This window comes from Equus asinus, chromosome 28 (genome assembly GCF_041296235.1).
Source record: "Equus asinus isolate D_3611 breed Donkey chromosome 28, EquAss-T2T_v2, whole genome shotgun sequence".
Taxonomy (NCBI): Eukaryota; Metazoa; Chordata; class Mammalia; order Perissodactyla; family Equidae; genus Equus; species Equus asinus.
The window spans coordinates 35,086,151-35,109,787 of record NC_091817.1 but is presented as its reverse complement, the minus strand read 5'-3'; the positions used below and the strand labels follow the sequence as shown (position 1 = coordinate 35,109,787).

Sequence of the window (23,637 nt, the reverse complement as noted above, 5' to 3'; positions counted from 1 at the left end):
TAAATATACTTGTGAATAAAAATCTGCAAGAAATTATACAACACGTCCCCAAACTGTCCAGTGTGTGAATTTTTTAAAAGGAGCTAAAGCCACAGCATATGAAATGTGAAATGGAAACATCTCGACGTCTATGTGCATGATCCTGGGGTTGTCCACCCGTTAGTAAAAAGCATTGGATTCTGCAGCTGCTTATCAAATCAGCTTTATGTTTCTGGAATGAGTTCCTGCTGCTGAGTCTGAATTTGTAGACAGTCATGAAAAAAATACTCTATAAGATTGATCTAGCTCAAAACAAAACCTCTGGAAGGACAAGTAAGTTTTATAAAACCCATGTACACCTAGATAGCTTAAAGATATATTAACAGTACGAACATCTGTATGGATAGAAATACATGCTAATATATTTAATATGTTTATTTGTATTCAGACCACAGACATATTACATGTCTTGCCTAGGTGTCAGTGATAAGATCCATATACGGGGTATATGTTTGTGTCATATCAGTAACATTTATTCAATAATTTGCATGTTTACATCAGCTAAAGTACATTATCACTTCCCTTTCTTTTTTTGCTTTTTGCTGTAACAAGTCTGGCAATCAAAAGGAAGGAAATAAATATAGAAATAGTTCCTTTCATCAACCACCCTGCCGGGTATTTGGGGCAGAAATTCATTAGCATGTTTTTTTTCACCATTCATTCGATAAACCAGAATGCTGGAAAGAATTAGAACATACAGCGTTTCTCTTACTTTTCTTTGCCATGAAAAACAAACTCTTAGAAAAGGTCCAGAATCAGCTTTGTTTCTTTTTTCAAATGGACCTAATGTCCTTTCTCAACCACCCGCACACACACACAAAACCCACCGTGTGCATCCACAGTCCATATGTGGCTCCAAGACAGAGCTGTACATTTGCAAGCACAACATCTTAAATATTGGAAGCCAATTTGGACTTACTAAAAATCTATGATCTGAGTGAGAAATCACGCTAAACAGAAGCCCCGGTAACTTTATTTTTAATGATGACTTTTTACAAAAAAACAAGGTAGGGGAGAGAGATCAGCAGGGTGAATGTAAAAATTGTTCATCTTAAATTTCTACAAACCCAAGTGTCAGGGTAAGCATGTACGGTGCATCAAGCATAACAAAATGAAAACGAGGTTGGGGGGGAGGGGGTCCCAGGCACTTGCTTCCTTGAATCCCTCTGAATACATTTCACAATTCATCAGTTTTTGTCTTTCCTGCCACGAATGAGGACAATCAGACCAGACACCCATTAGATTTTTCATGCAATTTTTTTTTCTTGTTCATGACATGTTGGCAGGGAGGATGGCAATTCTGAAATCTTACCAAATGAGAAAAATGTCAGAAGCTGAACTGACAGCTAGTGGTTACTATGGTGATAGGTGATATTGAAAAAAAAATAAAATAAGACTCAGTTAATTCAAAAGGAATCAAGTTGGGTATTTTTAAGCCAGTTGATACAGATGAAAACTTAATCCTGATATTGGGACATTATCTTTTCAAGCTAACAGCCAAAGACACCATTTAGCTTAAATAATAACTAAATACACAGCTCATAATCTTGTGATTAAAAATAATGGAAAGAAATGGTATTGATAAATGGAAGTCAAATATTATTACCAAATGACTATCAGAGCAATATAGATTATACTCTGTGGAAAGAAGATTTTGTTGGGGGAGGAGGGAAGTTCACAGTTTAGCAAAATATTTTTTAAAAGAGAACATAGTAGCATCACAGAAAAAGGACTCTTCAGGGACAACCCACATTCTGTTAAAACACACATAGAGACACACAAACACAGTATTTCCATCTTCAAAGTTTATCTAAAAAAAAGAAAAGAAAAGAAAAGAAAATCCATTTTGATTGTAATTGTCAATACATTCAACCTCTATTTTTAAAAGGTATTCACATAGGTAAATCCTCATTATGAATTTAAAAAAAAAGCAATGTATCTATTCTCCATATCATCATTTCTCTTTGGTTGAAATCCAGTTTAATGGTCTGACTATTCTTCAGGGACCTTCATAAGCAGCAAAATAATAATAATAATGTACATATAGGCACCTTTTTCGAACACTAAGTAATGACAACTTCCCCTAGCTCAATCAATCACTGCCGTTATTTTTAGGTGCAATGGTTTCAAAGAAGGGAACAAAATACCATGAAAATAATACTTATAATTAACAAAAAAAATATGCAATTGTTTGTCCCACATACAATACACACGAAATCCAGCTAAGATGGTTTGAAAAGGGGAGGGGGGAATTAGTTAATAAAAAGGATTCAAAGTTTTTTGGGGGTTCAGTCAAGAAGAATACATTGTCTTGAAAATCTTTGACAGAGTAACTTCTTCAAGGTGTCTCTTCACCTTGACACTAAAATGCTATAAGTATAATGGATTAATACCCGAAAAGTGTACTTAGGAAGACCAGAGGCAGCTCTCATTTTGAAACAGTGTAGTCTGAAAATATTCCATGCTTGCATATTTTTTCTATATGCCACATTCCCAGATCTAGTCTATATTTTTTTTCATTTGATATAGGGATATTAAATTATCTACTTTATCTTTTTTTTAAATCAAATCTTTTGAGAGTTACAGGTAACTAGCAATAACAAGATTCTTATTTATAACCTCAAGCTAGTATTTAATGCAAGGGGGAGGGGGGTACGTTATCAAGGAAGAAGCTCAGGGAAAAAAATTAAAGTCCTATTGGTTACAGGAAGCTCTTTTCCACTGAACAGACTACAATGCCATCTACTGGGAAAGTGAAGTTCAACTCCACTTTAAACAGCAAGGGCTAGTTTAAAAGGGGGATAGATGTAACTGGAGAGACACCCAGTCCGACACCCTTCACTGTTCAAAAAAGATAAGAAAAATATAGATATTGTCATTGAAACATCAGTTCTTATTATAGATCGTTATGTTCTTCCTCAGAGATCTCCTCCCAGCATTTTGCTTCTTAATTTCCAGCTAAAGCTTCTCTTTTTCAGCTCCTTCCAGCTACTCTTGAGTAAAAGTTAACAACACCCAGAAAAATAATCACCAGCAGTGAGCGACCTTGGGGGCCTTTTCTGCAATCTCTAGCTTGTGATTTGTACAAGCAGTTTGTGTTAGGATCCTCTCTGAAAAAGGTTTTTTTTAAATCCCTGAAATCACAATGGAAAAGGCAAGAATCCTGGTGAGGAGGGGCGAAGAGCAAAGACACAAGGAGGACCCTCCACATCTTAAGCATCAAGTCTCTTTCTGTATCTTCTTAAGCTGCATGGGATGCAGAAGCTAAGGTATCTTTTAAAAAATAAAAATCCATCCAGGTTTTGCAAGTTTGTCTCACATTTCCGCCAGTACATCCTTGCTCCTGTGTGCGCTTCTCTTTCATTCTGGCAGGCTTGCTCTATGATTTTTAAAAGTGAGAATGGAAAGGATACAGGGCCACAGTTTCCCACTCCCTTTATGAAACTATTTGAGTTGAAGAAAGCAACATTTAAGAAGCAAGAAGGGATGATAACCCCAATTAAATAAAAATCTATTTTATAAGCACTATCAAAAAGAAAATAAGTTCCCACCTAAAAGCGATTGCCTATACATTCCAAGCATAGGCATAAGTAAACAGCAGAGATTCTCAACCTCCATGCTATTCACATTTCGGGGCAGATAATTCTTTGTTTTAGGAGGTTGTCCTGTGCATTGTAGGGTGGTGCACAGCATCCCCGGCCTCTACCCAATAGATGTCTCTGGTACCCCCCCACACAGCTGTGACAATCAGCAAGGTCTCCAGACATCACCAGATGTCCCCTCGGGAACAAACACTTGCCTCCTCACTGATAACTATTGTAGGATACTAATTTCAATTTTATATAAATTCGTTCTCATATGATTTTCTATCTGGCGATGATTCATGTCGATGCATGAAATGTTTTTGAAAGATATAAGAATATGGCAGAATAGGTGTAAATGGGAGAGCAGCAATCTCCAGTCAATAATTTCTTTATCCTCAGGGATAATCAGGGCTCCTGACCTTTCCAAAGGGCTCCCTAACAAGTTAAAGGGAGGGAGCTAAAGGGGAGAGTTGCCTCATGGACGGTAGCTGTCAAAAGGATATGCCCCAGAAGCAAGGAAAAAATTTGCCATCATGATGGGATCTTTGGGCAAGCAGAGGGGTTTAGATGGAGGATGGGGAGAATGGGGTGCTTTCTTCAAAGTGTTTAAATTAAGGGACTTTACCATCCAAAGGCAAAAAGTAAACTGAAAAATAGTTACCTTTAAATATGAAGTCTTCCCCCCCCGAAAAAAAATTGTTAAAAAATTTTAACAAGGGAAGCATTAAATTTTAATTTCCAAATCACGGAAATAATTTGAAACTTCACTGTAGATTTTTTTTTTTTAATTATCCCTCTGTAAGAAATGATGAGCTTGAAATAAAGGTAAGAGGAGAAAGTGGAGCGGGGGGGAGACAGGTTTACATTCAAGAGGACTAGTGAAGTTAAAATGGCAGCCAAGTTCAAGCTTAGGATAATGTAGATCTGTATTTACTTGAAAAGCTTATAACTAGAAGTAAAGCTTTTTAAGTACTATATATACCAGGACACATGTACAAAATTTCCACTTAAATTTCTCCATTAGAACACTGAGTAATTCTGCAGTAACTAACAAACTGCATTAGACATGCATTGTCTATTACCTTCTACAGGGATGTCAAAGTTTGGCTGGTGGGAAGTTTTCAATCAGATAATAATTTTTCTGTAGTACTCACATGGAAAAAACATAACCACCACCTGTCTCCTCTCCCCTTGTTTACCAACAGTTTGGTGATAACTGGCAAGAGCAAAGAGAACAAATTTTTAACACTTGACATTTTCTAATACTCTGAAATCCTGTTTTTCCTTGTTGCAGGAAAGGGTTTGTGGGATCGAGAAGGAATTGAATGCAAAGCAAAGTATATTCACTCTTCAAAACTGCCATCTCTGGTACCACATTCTTAATACCAGTGGCCTTTGTGGAGTGCTTCTTTCTTTAAATGAGCTGGACCACACATACTCATGCATTCAGAATAAGTCTATAGATGAACTGTCTCCGTATTTTTAAAGAAACTCAGCTTGTGCGGTCTGCTGATATCTGAGAGAAACAAGGAACTATGTTCACATCTCATTCACATAATGGATGGGGCTACAGTGCAGAGCAGGCAAGCCCCCTGGAAAGTGTTGTATTTGTTACAACATGCAAGAAAATTCTCTTATGTTTCTGCATTGAGTTTCCCAAACTAAGCTAGATTTCCAGGGCAGTATTCATGGATTACATTGCACTAGACCCAGAAAGGTTTCCTGGTAAAGATCTCATATACATTTGGGCACACACTTCCCACTCTGCCCGTGATTGTCACACTTGTAAATTTCAGCATCCCTATATACTCTGGATATTTGCTAGGGCTTCTGCTACTAAGGTGGCTTTTTTAAATGAGTTTAAAAAAAAAAAAAAAGCTGATCATTACCTGTTAAGATTGTACAGGAGTATCTACAAGAGTTTGTTTCGGTTCTCTATGATATTACCTGAGCAGTGTCTGCTAAATTCACCCACACCTGGCAGCGTGCCTCACGGTTCCCTTCCAGACAAAGACCCTCCCTTTGACTCCACAGAGAGGTCACTGCGGAAAACACTGGTGGGATCCAGCCTCTTTTAGTCTCTTAACTTTTATCGTCTATTGCTAAATTAGCTAATGATTAATTAGTTAATGTTTTCAAAGCACTTTGAAGATGAAAAGCACCGCTTAAGTGCTAAGTGTAAAACAGCATTAGTTATTCGACTCTGCAAAGAGTAATTAGCTTTTAAAAAAATGTTCCCCCCAAACTGATCAATAATGCTCCTGGTATTATAGTAGGAATGTTTGTCCCGCAGATCACTAAGACCCACCTCACGTTTTAAGGCTTTTATGCCGCGAGAGACGCAGAAATCCTGACCGAGGTTTATTGCTTAGTAACCTCTCAGCTTTCAACGTGGCTGGAGTTGGGCTAGTGATGTCATCTATACAAAACGCAGCATTTTTGCTGTCAAAAAAGCTTTAAAGGATTATTTAACAAAGCTAAAAGTAAAGAACTAAACTCTAGGAAAGTGGTACAGAAACATGATCAGTGAACTTATATTTAAGAAGAATTAAGCTTTTAAAGTTTTTTTTCCTCCTCTAAAAAGCTCTTTAACGGTGGTTCTCCAGGTGGCCTCTGAATTTATTGTGAGATTTCACTTTGATGGCTATGAGTCCTCATGGGGACTATTATGTCAATAATTTCTACAGCAACATTTTATTCCAGGTAAAGAAATGACTTAGAAGATAGAGTCAGGGTCTGGAAATTCCAGGATCCTACTTTAAATTGCCCATACCAACCACTATAGAATGAAAAAAGATAGCTTTCACCATTTCTCCCCTTTCCAGCCCGACTCTTAAAGCACAGTCCCTTTTGTAAGCTTCTTGGACGCCAAGAGTCCTGAAAAAGCACTGGAAAAAGTTCAGTATCTTGTTTCTCCCATCCACTTTCAAAGACTTAAATAATGTAAAGTTAATGGAAATTATGAAGCTGAAACAGTCATCTCTATAAATGGAGATCTGAGGGCCATTTGTCCCCTTGGTACAAACATGTACTTCTCCTTGCTATCTGCCAGCGGACTTTGGTCATAAACACTGAGGATTTGGGGAATTTTTTGAAAATGCCTGAGATTATTATGTTTAGTCAAGGTAAGAAAACAATAGTCTTTCAGGTGAAAAAGACTAAATAATTTCTGTTAGCTTAAAGACAGGTTTTGTTTTGTGGGTTTTCTTTTTTTTTCTGGAGGCGGGAAATTTCAAAATGATATTAAAATGCTGATTTTTGAGGACGTCAAGCAAATACTATTAATGTCACTCTCAAAATATGCAGTATTAACAAATTAAGCCTTTCACACATTATAAACTGTAGAGACAACTCAGCTTAGAAAATAAAAAGTGAAGCTAAACAAAGGAAATTTTACACGTGGGAACGTACGTTCTTTATGTCTTCAGTTCTTTATGTGTTCCCTCTAGACTCCAGGAATGAGTCTAGAGGGAACACAAACACTACAGCACATTAGACACATATATGTGTGTGTATGTATACATTACATGCACATACACACATATACAATGTAAATACAATATATACATACAATCATGCACATTGCACCCACATCAATCAAGCATTTGCTGAACAAAAAGAAAACAGTATGGTGTGTTCAAATTGCCAGAACTAAAGCTTTGGTGCCAATATCACTGTCAGCCTCTCTTATATGCACCAAAATATACTTGCCATAAAAGCATAGTAAAATCACTTGAAAGTGAGAAAAAGAATGGGTGTAAAGAAAAGTATGGCCAGCTATTAGCTGATTTCTTCGCAATTTTCTAAGTGAACAGAAAAGAGCAGACACCTGAAATAATTTGCAAATCGCTGTAACCCAGACCCTAAAAAACATAAAACATGAGCGGAGTTTGGAAGGAGGAGGTGGTCAAGTCAGGGCAGCTGCTCCCTGCAAGGTCTCTAGAAGGGGGGTGGGCAGTAAACAGAGGAGAAGAGAAGAGGACCAGCTAGGAAAAAGGGGTGATTTTGACTGGAAGGAGAAGTTCCCTTGGAAATTTCAAGGATTATTTAAAATTCTTATCTAAATCTAGTTCCCTTCTGAATTTTTCTTATAATTGAACAAGTGTTAAACTGTATCAGGCTGTCACAGCTGTTCCAATACATGAACCACACTTATAGTAACAGCTTTCGTTACACATTTTTGTGGAGTGGTTTCCAGCATACTACGATCAGAGCTTGCATATTTTTATACTACTTGCATACTGAAAATAAACCCAACGTTTTAGATTATTTTTCTCATAGTGCATCTGGCATGTATGGTTTCTGAAAGACAGAGAGGCAATTGTGATTTCATACCTACTGATCTGAATACAACACCTTGTTTTATTTTTGTATATTATTCTCAGTGTTTTGGTTCAAGAAAAAAATACGTATTTGGGGTGAATAAAGAAGTCCTGAAAAACTGAAACTTAACCAAACCATTATCCATGGGCCAAATGCTAATGCAATTTTTTCCACTTTCAGAATACCTTTATGCTGACATATCAAATATCCAGATATTATATAGGTGCGGAGGCCGTGCCATGTTACTAGGTCGGAGTCGTTAACGAAAGAAACGCGGAAAAATCAACACAGGCAAGACTTTCAATTAAACTGTTTGTTTCAGATTCAAAAGCACTTGTTCATTCATTCAGCCCCGAGTCACAGCAGTGTTTCCAACCACAGGTGACTGTTCCCAAAATGACCACAGTTCAAGACTTCAATTGTTGCTTCCAGAAATATTCCAATATTTGCAAAACACAGAAATTCCAAAATGCCTTTATTTAAGCCGGAATAAATAGACGATGTTTCAGAAACACTGTACAAAGAATAACCATCTTTCTGCCTAAGCAAAAATAATTGTTTGTCTGAACAGTTTTTGAATTAAATATGCACATGCTATTGCTTCAGAAACTATAAAAGAAATGATAGCCATCTGTTGCTTATTGTCCTTTTCGCAGAATTAGATCTTAATTAGCTGCAAATGCCTTATCTTTTCCCAATCATCACAGTACACACGTTGTCTAAATTTTACCTCTTGTTGTTCAAGCCCTCTAAATTAGTAGATTCAAAATTAGCCAGTTACAGCAATGCTTTTCACTTTAAATTTTAATAATAAACAGAGACATCTCCTTTCTTTTTTTTCCCCCAGACCCTCCCTCTTTTCTGAAAGCTGAAGGCTGCTGCTGAAAGGATTGAAAATCTGGAAAGAGTTTGGGGTGGACTGGCCAACCCCCTTTCATTTCCTTCAGATGTTTACAATCTAGCACCTTTCTGAAGACAAAGATGGGAAAAAAGCTATTTTTCCCTTTGACTGAAGGGTGAGACAGGGGGGTATTAAAAACTGATCAATGTAATTTTTTTCTCAGAAGTATTTGCACATCTGTGAAATAATGTAATTTATAAAAAAAATTCTTTTTATATGACATTCATGATTATAGCCTGATCTGGAGAATTATTCAAATATAAAATTAAATGTTCAAAAACTCACTGTGCTGTGGATGGCTGAGTTTATCCCAGCTGTGCATCAAACTTATATAATTCTATTAAAAGTATAAAAGTGAGCCTTTCTAGATCTCACTGAATCTCTGCAAAGGAGAAGTAGTGTTTTAAAAGGAAGTGTGACGATCTGCTTCTTTTTGTTTGTTTCATTTTCTTTTGATGAGCCTGCCAGGGGTCTAAAGATGGTCCACCATACTGCCCAGACAGGAACAACAACAAAAAAAGGTGATGGGGGGCGGGCTACTGGGTAATAATGAAATGTTCTGTAAAGTAGTTGTTTTATTATCAAAGAAAAACCTACGCTTAAAGGAAGGTTACAAACCTTTAAAGTCAATTCTTCTGTTTGGGTGAAATTGCTTGAGATATAACACGAGCCATCTGTAATTTAACGGGGCATGCTACTTTACTCCCAGACCCCCATTCACCCATCCCCATCCAAAAACAGCAAGTGCCCCCTAATCGAGGGAAATTTGTCCTCCAAATACACAGTTTATAAAAACAAACTTTCCCTGACCAAGTGTTGGAGGAAAAGTTTTCATTCCCATTTACACGTCTTTGCATTGTCAGCTCTGAATACATCTGCCTAGGAGGGAGGAATTCTATGAAATATTTGTCAAATTCAAATTCATCCTGTTCCTTGCACAACCAATTCAAGCTAACAAATAGTCAATGATATTTAAAACAATTGGAGTCCAGAAAATAAAAGACTAGTAAATCTCTTTGAAGTTACAGACTGAGACCCACATCCCAAATTCTGATACTTTTCACATCTCCTATTTTTTCCTAATAAAATGTATTTCTAAAGCATTTATTGTGAATTTAAGGTCTAGAAATAAACCAGAATTCATTTATGGATTAATATTATCAAATTTTAAGCAGAAATAAAAATACAATTCTTCATAATTTTACGGCACAAATTAATAGTCAAATGATCTCAAAAAAGCTCACATTAGGAAGAAAGGGATCTGCAGTTACCATTTTTAAAAACACAAGCAAAATAAGGGCCAAGAGATTGTTTCGGCTGCGTTCAGACAGACGGACTTTAATAACACTTAACAGAATGATGCACATAATGATCTCAGAAAGCAGTTCTTAGGCCTCATCCATCATGCCGAGGAGAAAATGAAGCCTTCGACAGCATTAGGAATTATTCGAGATCTTGTCAGTAATTCGCAGCTCCTCTGTAGTATCACAACACAAATGTGCGTGTGTGAGACACTGACCATTAATCTAGGAGTTTTTTCTACACACAACAGCATGCTGAGAATGTATCAATTGTTTCACCGGAGAAATGGCACATATGAAGCCACACTAAATAAAACAAGAAAAACCAGGGAGATATATGGATAAATAAACGAAGAGTGTGTTAAGGAATGAAAATGTTTTCTATCACTATGAGAGAAATCAAGGTAATGTCCCTAGTACACAAGCTAGGTGACTTGGAAACTGTAAATGTCCTGGCTGAGGAACCAGACTCTCACTGATTATAAGTTCCTATAAAGTTGCAACATTCTGTCAACATCCTTAAGTAAGAAGCCCTTAGGTGATGAGAAAATGACGGGTTTCCTTTTTCTGCTAAAGAGAAATGCAGAGAGGTCCACTTGCTGTCCTCCAGGCAGAATAGCCAAGTGAGCACCTGAGTTGTTTCACTCATTTTAAAGTTCTCATGGGGTTGAAAAAATGGAAGGGGGCTGGGCACCCTGATTATGAATAAAATAACCAGCTTATTCACAGATATCTCTAGCTTTGACAGTATGTCAGTGGCAAAACAAATTTGAACTCCCAACCCTCAAGATAAAACAAACACCAGATTTTGGCAGCATCTTCCTCAAAATAAGCTCTGTTCTTAATAGTTTGATGAGCATTCTAAAATAGACTCTGCTCCAGAGAAAAAGGTTTATAAATATTTGCAAAACAAACTCTTAAAACATTCCTCTGAGTCTCCTCCAAATCGATTTCTATACATACACTGTAACGATGACAGCTGACTGGATGTCTGGTTTATGATCAATTAAGCTGGTTTAACTTCCAACAATCATATACCCCACACAGATGTATTTCTGTGAAGTTCAGTTAGCTACTCAACAACCAAAAAAAGCAGGCTCTTGTCAAAAGGAATGAAATGAGTGCTTTTTTAGAGTGGATGAATTAGAATAGGGCCAAGAAGGGGGAAAAAAATACACAGGTGAGAAAATGTAAATACAAACTAATAAATGGTAATAATCACTATGTTTAAAGTCTTCTAAAGAAAAATGCAGGGTTTTGGTTTTTAAGAGCTTCCTGAAGTCTGTTAGATAAGTAAAAACAGGCGAAAACCACTTGGAAATTGGTGTGCAGTGTAAACAGAGTTCCATCTTATTTTCAACACTCAAAATATGAAAGGTTATATTTTTTAAAAAAAGACCTCTTTTGCCCCTTTGGAATGATGAGCAAATTTCAAGAGAAGACAGAAGTGCTAACTATACAACTCAGGTTGAGCTCCTTTACCCACCTCCTGGGCCCCAGCTCGGAATCACAGTTTATTATTCTCAAGTAACAAACTCAAGGGCAGGATAAAAACAGAGCTCCCAGGAAGTGGACGCTGCCTGGTCCCCTCCCTCCCCATCTGCGTCAGCCCACCTCTCCTCCCAGCTTCCTCCCCCACCAAAAGCCATAAAGCTGAAATGTCACTGAGAGCATCGCCGAGGTCTGGCAGTGGACAGATATTTATACTGAATAATGCTCACGTCAGGAATGAGTAAAACCAGGTTTAAGATTGAGGTTTTCGCAAAATAATGAAGAGGAAATGTCACGCTAGCAGCAGCAACGGCATAAATTGTGCTTATTCATTCATTATCCTTATCCCCTCCCCTTCCCCCATGGAAACATAATTTTTATTTTTCAAATCTACATGCATACGAAAGAACTTGGCTTTCACCATAGTTGCTTCTCTTTCAAAGCCCAAGACTAGAGAAAAAGATGATTTTTAAAGATTTTATAAAAATTAAAAAAGATAGCCATGAGAACACATTTCTTTCTAGATTTCAATTCAGAGAGAAAAGGTGAATAGGATTCTCCAAACAAAATTACCTGGAGCTTTAACTTTTACTTTCTCTAATTGAACTACAGAGAAAATATCAGCTAAAAATGTCACCTCCTCAACAGTAAATACACTGCTCCTAGTAGCAAAGGAACTGGAGGAAGAAAAAAAAAGTGTTTACATTTCAATTGTTCAGATGTCGGTTGGAAAAGGATTACAAGAGAATACTCAAGAAGATATTTCTGTGGGCAACTTTCCGAGAAGATGTCAGGGCTGGAGGAGGCACAGTGGGGGCTGATTTTAACTAGAGACAGTTCGGTGAGGGCAGGGTAGGACGTAGGTCTAGCTAAGGTGCAGACAGATTTCAGGCTGAAAAAAACACCCATAAGGATCCCTGTCCCCCCTACTGAAAAAAAAACAAGCCCGTATCCCTCTGCCGTCTGGCAGCAAGCCTGCATACTTTCTAGTGCTGAGATAAAGACCCGATCTGCTCATCAAACACCTCCAGGCTCCGCCATCTAATAGGAACAAATTGGCAATGACTGCCCAAGCTAGTAACACAGGCCCACTGATTTGTAGATTGATACAGATGCCTAATGATCCCCTTGGGCAGATCAATAGGAACAATCCTCATCCCTGCCTTTCTTCTTTATTGGCCTAGAAGACTAAGGCAAGGGGAAAGCAGGAGGTAGAGGAGGCCGCGGTACTACCTGGAGACAGACGGAAAATAAGGATACAGGTGTTGATGTGTGGGAGGAAAGTCACTCCAGACCAGCGCTCGAGAACTTTTCTCTGGCTGTCTCAATTCATTCCATGTATTGGGCAGGCAAAGGGTGTAAGAATAGGACACAAGACGCTTTTCTATTAATAGTAGCCGTGCACACCCTTCAGGGAGAGCCAGCTTATGGTAAGCACAGCTACCTTCATCTGAGAAAGAGAAGAGACATGACACAAGGCCAAGTGCCACTCCAAGAAGATGAGCTTGGTGGACAGAAAATGCCAAAGATGTGGATGAGAGTGAGTGAAAGAAGGTGGAGATGTGACTTAGGAAAACCTAAGACAGAACGAACTTGAAGTGCCTATGATCAACGAGGGGCAATAACGATGAACATTATTTTAAATATCATAAAAAAGAGGCAAGCGGATTTATCCACTGTGTTGCTTCAACATGCTTAAAGCCTGTGTCTGCCCCCACCCCAGTTGGCCAGCTATTTCCCACCCGTGGGTGTTATTCTCTGAATCTTCGCCTTTCTCTTCAGTGCACTCTCTCAGCAGGTTTTCTAGAAGTTGACAGTGGTTCGCTCTTACACTGACTCTTCCTCCTTCCAACCCCCCACCCCCACCTCCAGAGTTAGGGCTTGTTTTCCATTTGTGTATTATTCTTGTGAATAAAATTATCCAATTAGGAAATCCATTTAAAGTCCTTAACAATAACAGGGAAAAACTAATGGAGTTGCTTTGGATTTTCTTTTTCAATAAATTAATGTTAGTGATGTTCTGTGGATTCCTAAGTGCTCATTTATATCATCAGGGTTATTGCACACATAACAATTAGTCCTAAATTTCTATACTGATTTGTCTATATGGTAGGAAGTCCGTCCTCCTGAACCAGCAGTAGCCGAGGACTCACCAGAAGAAAACTTACTGGCAGACAGAATGAATTTGACTTCCAAAACAAATAAATCAATGAAGTCTAAAAACCTTTGTAGTTTCTGTTTATATTCTTTTTCTTCTTTTAATTATAGGAAAGTTTAAAAAACACACACACACACACACACACCCCTTTCCTCCCCCACCAATCCTTTTACACCGACTCCGTGTATATTTGCAGGTGTTGCATTCAAAATAACCACAGGAAGAGGGGGACAATGTTCAGCTTTTACTCCTGCGTTCAGACCTGCAACGAGCTGCCTAAGAATTCGCTTTGTTCAGTAATCAGTCTGGTTTGGTTTTGTTATTAAACGGAGATAACACCGAATGCCAGAGATGAAATTGCGTTTTCTTTATTGTCAACGGTTGAAACCCTTGCCACCCCACCGATCCAGTGGAAGATTTTTTTTTTTTTGTAATAATAAAAATGTTTTTAATCTCGCTCCCCTCTTTTTTTCTTTTTCATACGCACAAGAAAACTGAAGCTCCATGAAAAACCTTGGTATCTCAGCCCACTGTGTAACATCACAAATTAGTAATCTCTTTCCTGTATGTTGTATCTTCCTTTTTAAATAAAAGCAAACGTGGAGCGCCGTTAAATTTTGACAGCCAAGGGTTTGCACTGATGGACCAAACAATCACGTGCGCTGGAGCTCCAGCACTGACCACTTAAAATTCAAATTTCACACTAACGATAAGTGTAATCATGGCAATCACCACCACCATCACCATCATCACAATAAAAAGATGCATTCTGCTCGCTGGTGACATCAATCAAGTGTGTGGTGAAGATCAGAAGCGCTCTCCCCTCTTGCTCTCTCACTCCGTCTGTCTTGCTGGCTCCCACCCCTCCCCACCTCGCTGCTGCCCCCCACCCCCCACCACACCCCCGCTCCGAGAAGTGATCACATTTAATTCATTGCATCATTATGTCATCTCCATACTAATCTCTGCCCTCACACCTCCGCCACTTTGACATGCAAATGAGCTAGAAAAAAGCCACACATTAATATAAAAAAGTCACAGCAATCATGTCTGATTTCCTGCCTTCCAGCCCCACAACACTCCCTCCAATCCCCACCTCTCCCCCCATCTCTCTTTCCAGCACGCTGTGCTGGTGATCACAAGAAACAACAGCAATCTGTTGAAGATCAGACGCTAAGACAGGAAGGTGGGGAGAAAGATACAACACATACACGTGTCAGCAGCGGCCCAGGCAGTCCTATTTGCATATTCACATGAGTTCCATTCTCAGATTGCTTAAGCAGGAAAGAAGTTAGGTTGCTCCCCCACCCACCTACCCTCCCAGATCCATAAAGAAACAGCTCTTGAGAAGGAGAGAGAGAGAACATATGAATGTAAAGGGAAAGAGAGAGAGAGAGAGAAAGAGGATATGAGCAGGGAGGGGGAACGGAGAGAGACATACACAGAAAGAGACAGAGAGAGGGAAGGAAAGAAAAGAGAAGAAAAGAAAGGCTGTCCACATCTGCCTTACCTCAGCTAGGCTTGCTTTCTGTTGCTCTTAAAAGGAATTCCCTGTGGTTCCTTTAGAATTTTTGAGAACCATCCTTCAGGGTTTTTACTTCTCTCTCTCACTCTCTCTCTCTCTTTCTCTCTCTCTCTCTCTCTTCCTCCTCCTCCTCTTTCTGTGTTGTGACTGGGTTTATAAAAAAAAATAAAAAGACAACTCCATGTTCAGCTAGCAGTCAAGAAGGCATCATGAAGTCCAGGGCTACAGGGGGAGGGAAGAGAGGAGGGGAGGGTCACAGCTTAATGCTTTACAAAGGAGAACCTGGAGTCTCTGTTTTTAAAACATCCCCCTCACATACAATGACTAACCAAGACAAAATACATGTGCTATATGTATACACAGAGACACATGTACATTTTCACCGGTAACCCAGATGTCAAAAATGTTAAGATTGTGATGCAAACAAATGTAGGGAAATTATGAGTCATTGTGAAAACCCCATTGCGGATCCACTTTGCTGCTCTCTGATTGCAGAGGGGGCAAGGCAGCTAGGGGCTTTATTTGCTGAATCACATTTGTGGCAATACCTGGGTAATAAGAGACTGGCTTGAGATGGGGTTTCGAGCTACTGCAATGCGTTTTCATCAGTACTTTTGTGGTAATGAAAATGTGTGAACATGTCCACAATTTTTTTCTTCTTTGCTTTCTTTTTCTTGCAACAACTAAAAAAGGGAAAGAAAAAGAAAAATGGCAATTAAATATATATGCAAGCTAATGTAAGTAATAATAATAGGGCTCTTTAAACACTCTTCATGAAGTGTAAAATTGGTAGGAATTAAAAACAGAATGATTTGTGCAAAATGCACCTGGTTTTCTAGTGGCCTACTGTATAATATTATCCTTATTGACTTTATTAGCTCCAGTGAAATGTTGCTGTCCCTCCAAGGAAGCTGCCTTCGAAGACAAGTGAGCCACTGCAGCACTGATGAACAGCAGCTGATGCAAGGAAATTAGGTGCTAGTCTGTTAAGTGAAAGGAATGAAAACATTTTCAAAACACAGCGAATGGCATGTAGTTCAATTCTATTTCTCAACCTGTTCATTTTAACCAGCAAAGACAAACAGGCACCTGATACTGTGAGAAACTTTAATAGAAATAGAATTCTAAAAAGTGGCCAGAGGCATGCTTTTGCAAATTGGTTTTGAACATTAATGCTAAACTTAAATAGTATGAACAATGTTTCACTATAAAAGGAAAAAAAAAATGTAAGGTGAAGTTATAAGTCCCTAAAATGTATGCAACCGAGCTTTCAATAACTAATAGGGGCATTATAAAAAGTAGGATAATTATAAAAAGCAATGTAAAAATATGTATTACAGCATATATATGTACCAGGCACAAGGACCCAAATGCCGGTCATTGGGTAGATCATGATATATACCATATATGAGAGAATACCATTATATACGTACAGCTGACTTTGTAGGGGACGGAAGAAGGAAGGGAGGGAGGGAGGAAGAGAGGAGTTTAAAAGATGTTAGCATTCATACTAATAAAGAACTTGAAGATCAGTTGTTGGGGATGGTTAAGGAAATGCCAAAATAAAAATTTTCTTTATTTGAAACAGAACTCTTGGCAGACACACATCAGAAAAATTAATTTCTCTGTGTCTCTCAGAGAAACTATGAGAAGAAAGATGTTTTATATTCATGGCCTGAATTTGAAAAGGGGGGAAAAAAGGTAATTTTAAGAATCTGACCCTAATGTACAAGTTACAGCTCTCTGCCCAAAATTGATGAAAAACATCTATGACAAGACTCATCAATGAGTCTCTGAAATAGAGAAAGTAACCAAAATATTAGACCCAGGAACGTTCTATTTCAATATTATCATATGAATTAAATGTAATCCTTGAAGCGACTAGTCCCTGGGGTCACATATTAGGGCTTCCCTCCCATCCCCACTCCCTTTTTTTTATTTAATAGAGGTCATCCAGGCTGAAAAGCAAAACCCAAATGAAAAGCATCTTCAGTGTGCTTATAACATGAGCTGCAAGGGGTCAGGCAGCGTCTTGTATGGCCTCATAAAAAATACATAACCAGACAGCCTAATAGTATTTCTTTGCATTCATTTTTGGATGGGGGATGGGGGATGGGCTAGGGAGGAGAACGGGTTGATGTCGGTAGCTATGATGAAAAAAAAATCAAAGACAACACAAAAATACATTTTTAAAAAGAGGATAGTTAATCTTTTTCTTTTGTGAAAACATATTAAGCGCAATTCTAAAATGTGATTGATTTACAAAATATATTGATCTCAATTTTTTAAAACAGTAAAAGGTATACAAATGTCTATCTATATTCCCTCCAATTTGTTTTCAGCTTGTCATGTTAATTGGAAGCCGACTTATGCTGGGCCCTTCTTCCAGTTTTTCAGCACAGTAAATACTCATTTAAATACAGATTTATAAACTACGTTTATTTCAGATGATTTCTAAAAATCAAACAATAATGAGAAAAACCACTGATGGGGTTTCTGCTTTAACTCAACACAGAGAATGCGTGCAGACGTACTACCAGAAGAGAAGAATGGGCAGCTCAGGAAAGAGAGAGGGAGAGAGGAGGAGGAGGCTAACACAATTGGACAACGAATAAAAATAAACAGCTCTCAATGCTGGGGAGATGAGAGAAGCTCTAAATATATTCCTTCCCCTCCCCCTCACTTCTTTCCTCCCAAATATAGTCCAGAGATGAGTGACCCTGCCGGGGAAGATGGAGGCAGAGAGGTGACCCGGCACTAACCAGCCTGTTAGAACTAATAAGGTGTTCTCCTAAGGCACTCCACTGACATTAGGGCAGCGTGGAGATCACTCTCCTTGTTATTGCCCATCCTCAGCTTGAAATTTACTACTCCTTTGCATTATTAAAGAGACAGCTCGCATCCTCTATGGGACAGAGAAGATTTGGTGAAGATAAATAACTCTGCATTATTTTTATTTAAATGTTATGTTTGCACTCAGTAGTCCAGATATTAAAAATCCACGATTTTACAACAGAGCCACGTGAATCATCTGCCAATGGTGATTCCCACTGAGAGAGTAAAGAGGCAAGAAAAGAAGCCTGGTTTGTATTTTTATATTCCCCTCGTTCCCCACTCTCTTTGGGGCTCAAAGAAAAGGAGATATTATTCAAAGGTGCCTCATTTGGGTAGTAAGTTCAGCATGGCACTGAGATTCATGGTGGGAGTTCCCTACAAAGTTTTCATAAATAAGACTTTACTCTGTAACCGAATTTCCCACTGAGAACTTCATGGCTCTTAATCATGGCAAGCAGCATAAAAACTTTTAGAGTTTTTACGTAATATTTTTTAAGGATCAATTATCAATGTTCCCATGATAATTTAGTTTGCTTGAAGAGCTTGGTATTAGCAAGTTTTAAAGGGATGTGGAAGTCAGGAGATACCATCTCCCATCTAGTCCAGCGACCCCCAAACGGGATGCAGAGATGTTTGGCTCATGAACAACCCAAGAGCATAAGTGTTTAATTAGGATTTTAGGCAAAAGTCTTATAACAAATGGCTTTCTTCCAAGATATCACAATGCAGAGGTAAAAAAATTTATTTTTCCAAATAATGATCATTACAACAATTGGTTAGAGAGAATTAAACAACAGACAAATGGGCATAGGGACGATTTTACTCATTGCAACCTTGGTTGTTTTTAATTTTGGTGCTGATAAATACAGTTTTTATTAAATAGTGGTCAGACTATGTCTTCAAATATACCTGAAAGGTACCTCTTTGGGAATGTACACAGGTGCAGCGTGACTACATCAAGAATAAATGCAGCCAGCAATGACGAGTGGAAGAAAGAAACACTGGAAAACAGAGTAATTGATGGTTAGTTAGTTAAGGCCTTGTTTTCCTTATAATTCTAAAGTGTTGCTTGAAGAATATGAACATCTAAATATGGAAACCCAGGTATATTCCTATTTCATAAAGACACATACTTTGACCAGAGTAAATTCCTAAATGCTGTGATCTTTTGCATCCTCTCATATGCTAGCATTTCATCTTCACTATAAGTAGCCACTAAACACACTACCTTACAAAAAGGAAACCTTCCACTCCTATTGGTAGTAATACTAATTTAAAACAATCTCCAGCAAGATGACGGCATAGCTTTGAGTTGGGTGATAACGTAATCTGATAAATTTAACAATGGAAGGGAAGGACGACAAATTAATAAATATTAGCTGAATGCACGAACAGTCAACAATCAACTGAAGATACTCAAGGAATCCTTTCATTACAATCTGTAGGAAAAATAATCATGAACAAAACAACTTTACAAATGAACACATATCTTTAATGGAATTCTACTTGACTAACCAATAGAGATGACATGCTAAAATAAACTCCACTTAATGTTCAGTCTGAATTTGTAGCAATGATTTAAACAAATTGTTCCATATTGGTTTGGGGAAAATTTGTTTTTGCTGAAAATCTACTGCACTAGAGTACCCTCCAAATTTTTTGTCACTTTGTAAACTCATTCAGTCAATGATTCACTTCCAATAAATGGTTCATTAGTTCAGGTTCAATACTCTTTGTTGCAAAGCAATTGCCATGGAATAGGTATTTGCTGTGATTGGACTTACACACAAATAATCACCATTAGAATATTGGTATATCATAAAGGAAGGCACATTAAGGATCAGCATCTTCAAAAGAGACATCCAAGTAATAATTGGACAGGCTTCCTTCTGCTCAATAACAGCTTTAGAACACAATACATGTTTTTGGGTGTGCTAATTGGTGAGCCACCAGTTGAAAACCACAACTAGATCAACTTCACTTGCTTTGTGCAGGGCACAGTACCATTATTTCATCACACGCATTCAGGTGGCAAGATACTAGCTAGACGGTTCAGTCAAAACATGAGAATGATGCACTGAGAGTTAGGAGTCCTGTTCCAGCCCTGGCTTAGCCATTAGACTACTGTGTGAACTTGCACATATCATTTTACTTCTCTTGGTTCCAGTTTCTTTGTATGTAAAAAGAGAAAACCACAGGCTTCTTGTCAATATTATCTGTTTCCATTCCTTTTTAAAATAAATAAATGAAATAATAATTGAAATACCCTTTCCTTTTAAATTGGAGGGTTCAAGAGCCTCCAAGTGCATGTGGAGTAAGCCTGAGGTTAGTGGCAATGAGTGTGCTCTGGACCCAGAACTCAGAGCCAACTACCAATGTCCCTGCCCATCACACAGTCTTAAGTTATCTTGTTCATGGTCATGTGGAGCTTAATGCATAAGCATCATGGACCTTAGTTAACGCCAAAAACCAAAAAATTGGGGGGGAGGGATATTGAAATGAAAATTCCGGAGGAGATTAAAATAGTAGTAATTGTGCCAAATTGCCTCAAGGGGTTCAAAAAATATGTTTATCTGACCAAAATTCTTATATAGCATATAAATATGTCTAGTACTTGAAAAATGTTAAAATGAAATATACACACACACACACAATTATATCCAATTTGGCTCTCCACTGGGACTTTTCAGTCAACTTGACTTCTTTGGAGAAGGGAACTCCAAATCTCCCTGATCTCATCATTTAAAGCACTAACACAAAAATTATAAAAATTACATTAAATTTTATAGCATAAAATCTAAGAATTTCAAATTTCAGATCATGAAAGCAATTTTTGCCTCTTTTATACTAATCTACATTTCAATTCCAAAACTACATATGAAAACAATATCATTTTCAATTTTTTTGACAATTCACTTTTTCCTTTCATAATTTCTTCTTTGTGAATTTAAAAAATATTTACCACTCACTCATTAAATGAAAAAGGCAAAATTTGTTTACATATATCATTAATAACTGTGTTAAAACAAAATTTATAATGTAATCCTTAATAATGTACTAATCTAAGATAAAATAGTTTTCACTTAAAATTATCTCTTCATAATAAGCCACACAAAAATTATGAACTAATTTTAAAAATTCCTAAGTGGGTTGACAAGATTATAAATTACTATGAAAATGATCCATGGGTCAAAAGAGATTGGGAAATGCTGATCTCTGGGTCTGCTTCAGCTCTAAAATTCTCTATTTTAAATGAGACACCTCTGACTTCTCTAAATTAGTGAAAAGTAAACCTGCAGAAAATGCCAAGTCCCCCATCTTTCCCATTAGATACTTCCCAATTCACATGAATATAGCATATCAAGTTTAAAATCTTAAACATATAAAAATCTGGAAATGGAAAAAACAGATAAGTGCATTTCCACGTAATCTATTTGCTGGGCTGATAATTTACATTATTCAACCTTCCATCTGAGCTTAAAAATGTGTAAGACATTAGCCTGCATTCACTGTTGTACCCTGGTAATGAACTGGGTTTAAAATGTGCCTAGATTGCTAACTGAAATTTTCAGCAACATCATTCAAGTCACTGAGAATATTCTTTTAAGGAATCAAGCCGTGAAAGCAGCAAGAAAAGAAACAGGATCTCGAGACATCCACGTCTTTGAACTCATGGATCAGAAGAGGAGGGGTAAGGCTGCTGCCTACTAACAGGGGACACTCAGAGCCGCTTAGTTCCTTACAGTAGCGTATGGATCTTAAACAAAATGACATCATCTATCAAGCACTTAGTTTCCAGAAAGGACAGGATTATAATTGGCCCTGGACTTTAGTGATACGTAACAGGGGGTACCAACATTGTTCTGTGAAGAGCCAGATAGTAAGTATTTTAGGTTTTAGAGTCCCTACAGTCTCTGTCACAACTATTCAACTGCAATTGTAGTGAAAAAACAGCCATAGACAATAGTAAATCGATGAGCATGGCTTTGTTCCAATAAAACTTTATTTACAAACACAAGTGGCAGGCAGGCAGCCTACAGTTTGCCGAGATCTGGTCTATAATAACTTTTAAAATGATGCAACTAAAGGATGGAATAATGGGTGGACAAATTCAATAGAAGTGAAAGAACTGGAAAATCTTAATGATTGCAAATACATAAAATTTTAAACCCATTTGATTAGCATTTGGAGTCTATTTAGTATAACAACAACATATGTATACATACATGTTTCACTCTTTCAAAGCGCAATAAACTTACACTCTTTCCTTACAACTAACCCCCTGATGAGGTAGATCAAGTAGTGTTAGTCCCACTTTACAGATAAGGAAATTGAGGCTGAGAGACCCCGACTTTTCAAAGATCTCAGAGTTACTAAGTAGCACTAGCCTTCGCGTTTTCTGACACTTCTGATTTCTCCTTCAATGAAATTACTGTTTAAAACACACAGACACATACACACAGTTTGTTCTTAAGACAAATCAATGCCATAGAGTAAAAATTTACTACCAGAATTAAGGTGTTTATGAGAAGCTTAGGAAACAACTAAAATTAGCAATAAAACAAGCTAAGTATAAAGTATCAATTGACAAATTTAGTAGGCCTCAGCCATTGAAGTTTCTTGTGCTAACCTAAATAATTTGCAATGTTACCTCAATTTTACAATGCTTTGGGAATCACTACCTTCTGTAACAAAGACTTCCATGTTTTTCTTTCGAAAAATCAATTCTACATATGGTCAGGGTAGTAGACACGTCCATTTCACAGTGAAACTTCCTTCCATTTCAATTCTCTTCATCCTGGTCCCTCAAAGCGTTCATTCAAAGAACATATTCATGTACTATGCCAAAGTTTTACAAAATTGAAAAAATCTAAACACAAAATTATTCTGCTACATCTATCATGATATTCTTGTGGAATTCTTTACACTCCAAAGACAAAATTTCTCTTTTGCGGTGATAATTATCAATTGAGAGCCATTTTCACAGAATAAGACATAGATTCTTAAGTTATTTAATAAATTGAGCTTTTGATTTGACATCATGAAAATGACAGTGTGGTAGATTGATGTGTTCCTTTAATAGTTAGCGTCTAATGAGAAAAAAGCAAAGCCCAGCTTAATATATAATGATAGGTTCTTGCCAAATGACTTCACAGCACATTGTAGGAATGAAAGTTTCATGGCAGGTGGAATGGAGGAAATTGGTGGGAAAATTTAATCATCATCTGACACACACTAATATGGACAAGCCAAATTCCAAAGAACCTTTACCATAACAGTCCTATTGTAATATCTCTGTTTTAAATTAATAGTGAGACTCCCATGTTTATTCATAAGAACTTGCAACAATTCATTCTCAAGAAATGTAGAAAATAATAGTAAAGAATTTTTCACTAAAGCACATTTTTAAATTTTTCAATATTGTATTTTGAGTAGCACTATCCAATTGATTGCCTCTTATCAAACTGATGGATCAGTGA

At 37.5% G+C, this 23,637-nt stretch overlaps 1 long non-coding RNA gene across 1 annotated transcript in view; it reads right to left on the bottom strand.

Moving 5' to 3' along the window:
- The window catches only part of LOC123281727 (uncharacterized), a 689,591-nt gene extending 674,169 nt beyond the window's left edge, over positions 1–15,422 (bottom strand). The window contains exon 1 of the long non-coding RNA XR_011499118.1: positions 15,308–15,422. This is a non-coding gene — a long non-coding RNA (uncharacterized lncRNA). The remainder of the gene's footprint in view (positions 1–15,307) is intronic.
- Positions 15,423–23,637: the final 8,215 nt, after the last annotated feature.